Source organism: Monodon monoceros, unplaced genomic scaffold, assembly GCF_005190385.1.
Source record: "Monodon monoceros isolate NGI ecotype Baffin Bay Population unplaced genomic scaffold, NGI_Narwhal_1 Super_Scaffold_11, whole genome shotgun sequence".
Lineage (NCBI taxonomy): Eukaryota > Metazoa > Chordata > Mammalia > Artiodactyla > Monodontidae > Monodon > Monodon monoceros.
The window spans coordinates 120708069-120720092 of record NW_021703767.1 but is presented as its reverse complement, the minus strand read 5'-3'; the positions used below and the strand labels follow the sequence as shown (position 1 = coordinate 120720092).

At 37.6% G+C, this 12024-nt stretch overlaps 1 protein-coding gene across 5 annotated transcripts in view; it reads right to left on the bottom strand.

Annotated features, from left to right (window-relative positions):
• TFDP2 (transcription factor Dp-2) overlaps positions 1–12024 on the bottom strand; it is a 168665-nt gene that overhangs the window by 112892 nt on the left and 43749 nt on the right. The window lies entirely within an intron of this gene.

The following is a 12024-nucleotide window of genomic DNA, read 5'->3' as shown; positions in this document are numbered from 1 at the left end:
AAAAAAAAAAAAAAAAAAAAAAAAAAAAAAAAAAAAAAAAAAGGGGGGAAAAACCCATTTTATTTGGTCTCAGGTACAACATACTGTGTTATCAAAATTATTTATAAATCTACAACATGCAATCAAATCACAGAACAAAGTTATGTAATTCTACCTAACCACAATATACATTGCGAAAGCAGTTAACAGGAAGATAAAAGATGTAGTAAGCACAGTCTATTTAAAAACATTTTAATTTTTCCTTTATTTTTTGTTTTAAATCAGGAACTTAACTTTTATTTCTAAAAGATAATTCTTATTTAATTTTAGTATTTAATTATGTAGTACGGTAAACTAAACATGATTATTTAAATAAAACTTATCTTGTAGATAAACACAAGAGAAAAAAAGATCAGAAAAATACAAAAGAGAAAAAGATCAGATGGCACCAGTCCTACAGGAAAAGCAAGCTACTGGATTGAACAGGTCGATAAAACTACTTGTAGAATGTGTTACTCTATTATCAGATCATTAAGATATTTTTAAATATCCTGAAAACAAATTCAGATTCAAAAGGCAAAGCCAGAACCATTCACTGTGTTTATTAAAATACAATCTCTCAGTAAGCCTCACACAGCAAGAGAGGCTCAACTTACCCTAACATGACCTCAGATTTAGAAGCCTGCCAAAGAATTTTCATAGAAATAGCAACCAAATGTCGCTTATACCTACTGTTCAAAGAAATATAAAATAAAACAAAGCTTACTAGATATTTGAGGACTTAAATTTGTTAAGTAAAATTAAAAAAAAAATGGGGCAAATGTTAGCAGCCTTTTTAATGAAACATATAACTCCAAAATATACAAGCTTCTCTCTTCTTAAGATTTTGAGGACTGAAATAATCTCTAACACCAGTTCCTTACCCTTTCACCTTTCCAGGTCCTTTTAAACTTCTTCTCATCAAGAAAGGTAAGTTCTCACATTCCCTTCTTAGCAGACATGCATTCATATGGCCCCTATAAGGAGCCATTCCAGCAACACTTTTGGGAAAACTCTGAATTCCTTCTCTTCCTACTGCCTTACCCACAAAATGCTTTCTTTTATTTCTGTTTCCAGGCTGTGAAGATCTTTTAAAAAAACGTTACAAAACCTGAACAATTGGTTCCACTATAAACGTATGTACTCTGCCTAACCTCAACTGGTTCCCTGCTGTTACACAGGGATTCCAGAATCATCTCTAGATTATAAGGGATTAAAAATAGTACAAAACAGGCTCTAATCAACAATACTCTCCAAATGGAGAACTCATAAGCTCCTCTCAAAATTAAGTGGTGTTAGGCTTCCCTGGTGGTACAGTGGTTAAGAACCCACCTGCCAATGCAGGGGACACAGGTTCAAGCCCTGGTCTGGGAAGATCGTACATGCCACAGAGCAGCTAAGCCCGTGTGCCACAACTACTGAGCTCACATGCCACAACTACTGAAGCTTGCACGCCTAGAATCCGTGCTCTGCAACAAGAGAAGCCTCCACAATAAGAAGCCCGCGCACCGCAACGAAGAGTAGCCCCTGCTTGCTGCAACTAGATAAAGCCCACGCACAGCAACAAAGACCCAATGCAGCCAAAAAAATAATTTTTTAAAAAATTAAGTGCTGTTTATGCAAGGAATCCAAAGTTTTTGTGACATGTAAAAATCAATCAATGTAGCTCACCATATTCATGGGCTAAAATTACTCCCACCATATATAACCACTGCGATAGGTGCAGAAAAAAAACATTTACCAAAATCCACCATTCATTATCAAAACACTCAGAAAACTTAGAAGGGAAACTTACTCAACCAGTTGCAGGGTGGCTATGAAAATTCTACCAGCTAACATCATACCTAATAATAAAAGACTTAATACTTTCCTCCTAAGATCAAGAACAAGGCAAGGATTTCTGTTCTCTCCATTTCTACTCAACCTTGAACTGCAAGTCCTAATCAGTGACGTTAGGAAAGAAAAAGAAATACAAATTGGAAAAGGAAAAGTTAAACTTTTTATTTACAGATGACGTGAGAGTATATAAGGGAAATCCTAAAAAATCCACAAAAGAATTACTAGAAATAAGTTTCACAAGGGAGCAGGCTACAAAAAATACAAAAACCAACTGTGTGTCTACATACTCGCAAAGAACAACTGGATATTGAAATTAAAAATACCATTTACAGGGACTTCCCCGGCAGTCCAGTGGTTAAGACTCCACACTTCCACTGCAGGGGGCGCATGTTTGCTCCCTGGTCAGGGAACTAAGACCTTACATCCCACATGCCACGCAGCGTGGCCAAAAAAAGAAAAGAAGAAAAAAGACACCACCAATAACAAAAATATCATTTACAAAAAAAAAAAAAATCCTGGAACTAATACATGATTATAGCAAGGTTGCAGGATACGAGGTTAATAAATAAAAGTCAACTGCTTTCTTATATACCAACAATGAATAACTGGAGTTTGAAACTACGAACACACGGCCATCTACATTAGCACCAAAAAATGAAATACTTAAGGATATATCCAATAAATATGTATAAGATCTATATGTGGAAAACTACCAAATTGTGATGAAAGAAATCAGAGATCTAATTAATGGAGAGAGAAGTCCACGTTTATGCATAGAAGAATTAATATTGTTAAGATGTCAGTTATTCCCACTGATGTACAGAGTCAATGCAATCTCAATCAAAATCCCAGCAAGTTATTTTGTAGATATCAACAAACTGACTCTAAAGTTTACACGGAGAGGCAAAAGACCCAGAATAGCCAACACAATATTGAAGAAGAAAAGTTGGAGGACTGATACCACCCAACCTCAAGACTCACAGTCATCAAGGCAGCGTGGTATCAGCAGAAAAATAAGGAAATAGATCAGTGGAATAGAATAGAGAGCCCAGGAAAAGACCTACACAAATACTTTCAACTAGACTTTGACAAAGGAGCAAAGGCAATTCAATGAAGAAAGGACAGTCTTTTCAACAAATGAGGATGAAACAACCAGACATCCACATGCAGAAAAAAAAAAAAAAGAATTAGACACATACTTTACACCTGTCACAAAATTAACTCAAAATGAATCACAGACCTAAATGTAAACTGTAAAACTCCTTGAAGAAAAATAAGAGGAAAATCTAACTGACCTTCAGTGTGGTAATGACTTTATAGATAAAACACCAAAAAGTGTGATCCATGAAAAAAAAAATGAGGCTTTAATGTTGGACTTCATTAAGATGAAAACTTCTCTGTGAAAGATACTGTTTCTCTAACTACCAGATGAGGAATGTCAAGCCTTTTTGTATTCTTACAAGAAACATGATACGTGTGCTTGTTATGTCACTTCTTTTTAAACAAATGGTTATTCGGCACATTGTTCTGCACTTTTCTTTTGTTAATAATGTGTCTTTGTAGATCATTCCATACTTGTACATAGCTTTCTCACTCCCAATTTTACATCTGCATAGAACCCCATTATATGTATTGAACATAATCTATTTAGCCAGATCTTACTGATGGATTTACACTGTTGCCAATATTTTGCTATTACATACAATACCACAAAGATTAAATGTTATTTCCCAAATTTATAAACATATCAGTAGAATACATTCCTAAAACTGGGACCACTTGGTCAAAGGAAATGTGAATGTTAAATTAATAAATACTGTGAAATTGCTTCCCATAAAGGTTATGCTCCCACCAGCAGTATAAGAGAGCACATTATCCTACACCCTTGACAACAGTGTTTTATCAGACTTCTTAATACTCGCCAGCCTTATAGAGTGAAAAATGGTACTCAAGTGTAATTTTAAATTACATATGGTTTGTGAATGAGGTAGAGTGCCTTTTTATCTGTGTTAAGAACCATTAATATTTTTCGGTGAACTGTTTATTCATAAGTTTTGCCCATTTCCCAAAAATTGGATTGTTGGGTAGATTGTTCCTTTCATCACAATACAATATTTCTCTTTGTCCCTTTAATAGCTTGAGGCTGTTAGTATATTTATTTAGTATCAATATTGTTTTGCTCATGGTACATCTTTGGCCATTTTTTTGTTTTTAATCTTCCTGAGATTCAAGACTTGTGAATATATTTTTAGTTCCAAAACAACTTTTTCGGTGTTCCAACTGTATCCTCTTGAGAGTTCCATTCTTCTTTCTTCCTGTCATGCTCTCTCTTACCTTTCCATTAGTTCTGCCTCCATAGGAGGAATCTGATTATCCAGGGATATTCCCTCTTTTGAGTTGCTGCATTCCTTTTAGTAGGTTGTTATTTCCATAGCTGTAGGCTACTGCAATCTCTTGGACAGTGCGGAACTGGCAGTGAGTAAAAGATACACATATTTTCAATCTGATGTGCAAGCAATGAAGGAGCTGGCAAGGTGGCACTGCTAGCTCTGCTGAGGACATAAAGGAGCAAGAGAAGGATACACGGCAGGGCTCATCTACCTGCAGAGACACAAGCAATTCAGCCCACAGCAGCTGCCTGAGAAACGCATACAGCTTACAGGCAAATATGGCCTCTTTCACATGCCAGAACCACCCAAAGATATAGCCCAAGTAACAGCATGTACCTCTCAGATAATGAAGGAATCCCTGACTTCAACAAAGGTTCCGCTGGGCTTTCAACACTAGAGATAATGAAGCCCTGAGTTACACTATCTTTTTCTTTCATTTAAGAAAATAATACAGGGCTTCCCTGGTGGGGCAGTGGTTAAGAATCTGTTTGCCAATGCAGGGGACATGGTTTCGATCCCTGGTCCGGGAAGATCCCACATGCCGCGGAGCAACTAAGCCCATGTGCCACAACTACTGAGCCTGCGCTCTAGAGCCCGTGAGCCACAACTACTGAGCCCACGAGCCACAACTACTGAACCCGAGAGCCAGAACTACTGAAGCCCACACATCTAGAGCCCATGTTCCGCAATAAGAGAAGTCACCACGATGAGAAGCCCACACACCGCCATGAAGAGTAGACCCCACTCGCCTCAACTAGAGAAAGCCCGTGCGCAGCAACGAAGACCCAACACAGCCAGAAATAAATAAATTTATAATAAAGTAAAATAAAATAAAAAATAATACACAATTACATGATTTATGACAAGGATATACGAATACTCAACTGCTTTCAAATCCTCTGCTACTCGCCTGGTTATGGCGGGATAAAATCATCTTCAGGCTTGTTCTTATTTTAATTAATTATGTAACTTTTAGACCTCCAACTCTTAGATAGATGCCCTAAGACAAAAAGCTCAGAAACCTTCCTCACTGAATACCTTAACACTTTGTTTCAAAAAGCATACAAGGCAAAGTTCCTTCTTTATACATTTCTCAAAGGTTAGATAAATAAATATTTGCATTAAAAGTCTGGAAATGCTATGGCAAAACAAGCTCTTGCAGTTCAATATGTACTTAGTATGCAAAAGGGAAGGGAGGGGAGGGATAAATTAGGAGTTTGGGGTTAGCAGATACAAACTACTATATATAAAATAGATAAACAACAAGGTCCTACTGTATAGCACAGGGAACTATATTCAATACCTTGTAATAACCTATAATGGAAAATAATATGAAAAAGAATATATTTATATGTATAACTGAATCACTTTGATGTACACCAGAAACTAACACAATGTTGTAAATTAACTATATTTCAGTAAAAAAATAAACTTTTAAAAATTTACTGAATATATATAACTGCGCTAGATGCCAAGCTAGACTCTAAAGACAAAAATATGAAAAAAGACCCTGGGCTTCCCTGGTGGTGCAATGGTTAAGAAACCGTCTGCCAGTGCAGGAGAAACAGGTTTGAGCCCTGGTCCAAGAAGATCTCACATGCCGCGGAGCAACTAAGCCCGCGAGCCACAACTACTGAGCCCACGTGCTGCAACTACTGAAGCATGTGCTCCTAGAGCCCGTACTCAGCAACAAGAGCCCGTGCTCACCACAATGAAGAGAAGCCCCCACTCGCCACAACTGGAGAAAGCCCACACACGGCAACTGAAGACCCAATGCAGCCAAAAATAAAATATAAATAAATTTATATATATATAAAAAAGACCCAGTCCTTAAAGAGCTCAGAGTCTAGTAAAAAAAAAAAAAGGACAATCTTATAAAGAAACACAATATAATGTGATAAGGACAATCACAAAGTATCTACAGGGTCCAAAGGTTAACACAAAGGAGGCTCAGTAACAAGGAGGTACAGAGGAATTCGTGCTCAGCTAGATTTTAAAGCATAAACAGGAATTTGCCCAGTGGCCAAGGGAATTATAGGTAGAAGGAAAGACACGCATTCTTTCAACAAAGTTCCAGTTTGGGACAGCTACTATGGAATAGTTACTTTGAAATATCTATTCTACAGAAACAGTGATGAATAAGATAAAAAAGTCTCTGACTTCATGGAGTCAGGTGGGGACCAATAAGTAAATTAGTAAAATTAAAGTCCAGTGTGATAAATACTGCAATCGGGATAAGTAGAGAGTATTAGAGGCTTATGGGCCAAGTGGGTGTAAGACCTAAACTTAGATGCTAGGAATGAACAGAAATTAGCCAGGCGAAATGTATATCTATCAGGAGTGAAGTGAGGATGCTGTCAGAGAGGTATGGCATTATAGGTACAGAGAAGAGAATACAGAAAGACAGAGAGAGAGAGAGAGAGAGAGAGAGAGAGAGAGAGAGAGAAAAGGGAGGGGGGGGGAGGGGGAAGAGGGACAGACAGACAGAGAGAATGTAGTTCAGTGTAGCAGAAGCATAAATGTCTGAGATAAGGCTAAAGATGAAAGCAAGAACCATATCATGAAGGATCTTTTAAACTGGAGTTTGGACTTTATCTTGAGGGAAATAAGGAACAAAAAATGTTTTTTTAACTTGGGAAGACTTGTTCAGATTTGTGTTTGAGAAAAAGTATGTAGCTATAGTACAGTGAATGAAATAGAAAGAAATAAAATCTCAAAGCAAGTAAAAAACGGCTACAGTAATCCAGGAAATAGTTTATCATAGTCTGAACTAAGATAATAGCAGTGGGATAGAGAAAGTGGGTGGGGAGAACTGAGATATGTAGCTGGAATCAGCAAGTCTTGTAAGTGATTTGACTGGGAGTAGAGGGGTCAAAAAAGGAGTCAAAGATGATGCTTCAGTTTCTGGTTTGGGCAAAGGGTGAAAGGTACTACTGTACTATCCAGTAAGATAAAGAAAAGGGAAAGTAGGTTTTGAGAGGGTGAAATAGTCACTTTAATTATGGACAGACTGAGTCTGAGATGCATATAAGTTATTCAAATGAAGGTGTCCCATAAGCAGTTAAATATACAAAAACTCAAGACAAAGGTTTGGGCCGGAGGTACAGATTTGAGAATCAACCATACACAAAGTAAAAGCAGTGAGAATAGATGAAATTGCCTAGGGAAAATGTACAAGGTGAGGAAAAAAAACTAAGACAAAAACCCCATGGAGGGCTTCCCTGGTGGCGCAGTGGTTGGGAGTCCGCCTGCCGATGCGGGGGACGCGGATTCGTGCCCCGGTCTGGGAAGATCCCACATGCCGCGGAGCGGCTGCGCCCGTGAGCCATGGCCGCTGAGCCTGCGCATCCGGAGCCTGTGCTCCGCAACGGGAGAGGCCACAACAGGGAGAAGCCTGCGTACCGCAAAAAAACAAAACAAAACAAACAAACAAAAAAAAACCATGGAACACTAACATTTAGAAGACAAACAAAAGAAGAGCTAGGAGAGTAGATTGAAGGGAATGGCCAAAAAGGAAGATGAAAATATTAACAAGAGGAAAAGGAGTAAGCACTTAATGAATGCTTACTATGTGCGAGGTATTGTACTAAGTGATTTATGTGCACTATACCTCATTTAATCCTTACATACCCTATGAGCAATTTACCATTATTATCTGCATCGTTACAGATGTGGACATTTTGGCTTAGAGATCACCTTGCTCAGATTTACACATTTGGTGGAGTATAAGAAGTGCAACCAAGATTACACCCTCATCCTCCAGGGCCCTTGTCCTTAACTGCTACACTGTACTGCTTCCTGTAAGACTTAAAAAGTGTGGTATCACAGACACAAAGAAAAACAGTGATTCAAAAAGAAAGACACCACCCTAGTAACGATGAGCTCGCTTAGCACCAAGACCTTGATTTCTAACAACATTCTCTATAAAAAGGAATCAGGACGCTCTCGGAAAATGGCTGATCTGAGGAATGGGCTGGAAATATGTCAAAGGGACACAGAAAAGCAACTGAACGCTCCCAATGGCCATAGTCCTAACAATTTGAGCAAAAAAACTGAAGTAGTATTGGACTATGACCCAGACTATACACCAAATATCCATGAGTCCATACTGGTATAAAGAAAGAATTAACTAAATAAATAAATAAATGGAGGAGAAGAGACAAATCTAGGGTGGAAGAATTCCAAACAAATCATGTAGATATTCACAACTCAAAGAAGTGGAGCAAACTCTCCACTCCTCAAGTGTGGGCTCCACATAATGAATTCCTTCCAAAGACTATGGTATGGAAAGGGGGAAGGGGTAGAGAGTGCCTTTACAGTAGAGAAACATGACAAAAACTACATCAGCCAAGTGACCAAGGTTCACACCAATAATGATAAGTCATGTTGACACCCTTAATATGTTGTGATGAAAATGGCCCTTTATCTCTGTGGTCTTTCTCTCAAAAACCTATAACCCCAATCTAAGTATGAGAAAAACAATTAGAAAAATCCCAATTCAGGGACATTCTACAAAATACCTAACCAGTACACCTCAAAACTGTCAAGTTATTAAAAACATGGAAAGTCTGAGATACTGTCACAGCCAAAAGCAGCAAAGGATGCATGATCATGAAATGTAATGTGGTATATCCTGAATGCTCTCCTGGAACAGAAAAAGGACATTAGCTACAAACTAAGGAAGTCTGAATAAAGTATGAACTTGTATTCATTATAATGTATCAATACTGGCTCATTCATTATAAAATCTGTACTAGAATAATGTAGGATGTCAACAGTAGGGAAACCGAGTGAGGGGTTTATGAGACCTCTCTGTACTATTTCTGTGATTTCTCTATAAACCTAAAACTGTTCTAAAATTAAAAGGTTATTTTTAAAGGGTGGGGGGCACATTAACTGTGCCAAAAGCTGATAAACCGAAAACAAAAAAAAGACAAAATCAAGGGCAGTTTCAATGGATTAATGGAGTCAAAAGCCAGATTACATTGGGCAGAGAAGTGATGAAAGCTGAGAATGGGACTGTAAGTGTATAGCTTCTTTCAAGAAGTCTGATAATGATGGGGAGAACAAATGAGGGCTGGAAGGAGAGATTAAGTTGAAGAAAATGTTTTTTGTTTAAATCAAGGTATAATTCACATACCCCAAAATTCACTGATTTCCAGTATATACACAAGGTTATATAGCTACAACCACTATTTCCAGAACCTTTTTATGACTTCAAAAAGAAATGGTAAAATTAAAGAAGGCTTAGACAAGTTGAATATGTTCATAAATAAGAAGACATAGCATTGTTAAGATGTCAATAAAACCAAAGTGAGTTAGAGATTCAATGCAATCTCTATCAAAAATCTAACAGCGTGGGCTTCCCTGGTGGCGCAGTGGTTAAGAATCCGCCTGCCAATGCAGGGGACACGGGTTCGAGCCCTAGTCCAGGAAGATCCCACATGCCGCGGAGCAACTAAGCCCGTGCGCCACAACTACTGAGCCTGCACTCTAGAGCTCGTGACCCACAACTACTGAAGCCCGTGTGCCACAACTACTGAAGCCCACGCGCCTAGAGCCTGTGCTCTGCAACTAGAGAAGCCACCACAATGAGAAGCCTGTGCCCCGCAACAAAGAGTAGCCCCCACTCACTGCAACTAGAGGAAGCCCGCGTGCAGCAGCGAAGACCCAATGCAGCCAAAAGTTAATGAATAAATAAATAAAATTTTTTTTAAAATCTAACAGCCTTTTCCACAGAAATGGGAAATGTAATCTTCAAATTCATGCGGAATTGCAAGAGATCCTAAATAGCCAAAACAATCTCAAAGAAGAATAAAGTAGGAGGACTCACACTTTTTGACTTTGAAACATACTACAAAACTACAGTAATTAAAACATTATGGTATTGACATATGGACAGACATACAGACCAATGCAATAGAATAAAAAGTCCAGAAATAAATCCTCACATGTATGGCCAACTGATTTTTGACAGGGGTGCTAAGACCATTCAATGGTCAAAGGACAGTCTTTTTGACAAATGGTACTGGGAAAACTGGATATCCTTATGTCAGTTTGACCCTGACTTTGTATCATATACAAAAATTAACTCAAAATGGATCAAAGACCTAAACCTAAGAGCTAAAACTTTAAAATTCATGGAAGAAAACACTGGGGAAAATTTTCGTGACACTGGATTTGGCAACCACTAAATGGAAATGACACCAAAAGCACAGGCAATAGTAGAAAAAATAGATTAACTGGACTTCATCAAAACAAAGAAGTTTTGCACATCAAAGGGTACTATCAAGGAAGCAAAAAGACAACCTGATGAATGGGAGAAAATTTTTGCAAATCATTTATCTCATAAGGAATTAATATCCAGAACATATAAAAACTTCTAGAACTCAACAACAAAAAACAAAAAATCCAATTCAAAAATGGGCAAAAGACTTGAGTAGACATTTCTTCAAAGAAGATATATGAATAGCAAATAAGCACATGAAAATACGTTCAATATTACTAGTCATTAGGGAAATGCAAATCAAAACCACAATAAGATATCACTTCACACCTATAACGATGGCTATAATAAGTTAAGTGTTGGCAAGAATGTGAAGAAACTGGAACCCTTGTGCACTGTTGATGGGAATGTAAAATGGTACAGCTGCTGTAAAAATCGAAATGGCAATTCCTCAAAAAATTAAAAATAATTCTGTTATTTGACCCATATGACATATGACCCAGCAATTCCACTTTTGGAATATATCCGCAAGAACTAAATCAGGGTCTCAAAAAGATATCTGTACTCCCAGTTCACAGCAGCATCACTCACAATAGCTAAAATATGGAAGCAACCCATGTGTCCACTGATGGATGAATGGATAAGCAAAATGTGGTACATACTTAAAATGGAATGGTATTCAGCCTTAAAAAGGAAGGGAATTAGGCCATATGCTACCACATGGGTGAAACTTGAGGACACTAAGCAAAATAAGCCAGTCACAAAAAGACAAATACTGTATAATTCTACTTATATGAGGTACATAGAGTAGTGAAAATCATAGATACAGAAAGTAGAATGGTTCTTGCCAGAGGTTTAAAAGGAGGAGGAGAAAATAGGGAATTGTTGTTTAATGGGTGTAGAATTTTAGTTTTGCAAGATGAAGAGTTACGGATATGAATGGTGGTGATGGTGACACGATATGAATGTACTTAAATGCCACCAAACTGTACACTTAAAAATGGGTGAAGTGGTAAACTTTATGTTATGTGTGTTTTACCACAATTTTAAAAAATTGGGGAAAAAATGACAAGCATCAAGGCTTCAAGTATCTCTTTCATTGCTTCATAATACATTTAAGTTCTTAGAATACTTCTACAGACCATTTCTACTCTTAAGCTAGCAATTTTTATACTGAAATACAGATTTCTCTAGCCTTCTCTCCACCTTAGACATACATAGCCCACCTTAGACATAAAGCCTTTGAGGAAGCTGATGTTTCTCTCATAGCTATCTGTATTGTAATAGTAGACACTTTTGTTTTTACCTTTATATATGTATAATGGAAAAATTTAAACATATACAAAGGAAGAGAGAAAAGAATAATGAAACCCTGTATAACCATCACCCAGCTTAAACCATTAACCACCTCACAGAGAATTCTGTTTTATCTATAATTCCACTCACTTTACTCTTCTTCCCTCACTGGATTATTCTGAAGCCAATCCCAAACACCATATCGTTTCAACCATAAAGATTTCAGATGTTAATTCTACATACTAAAAGATACTG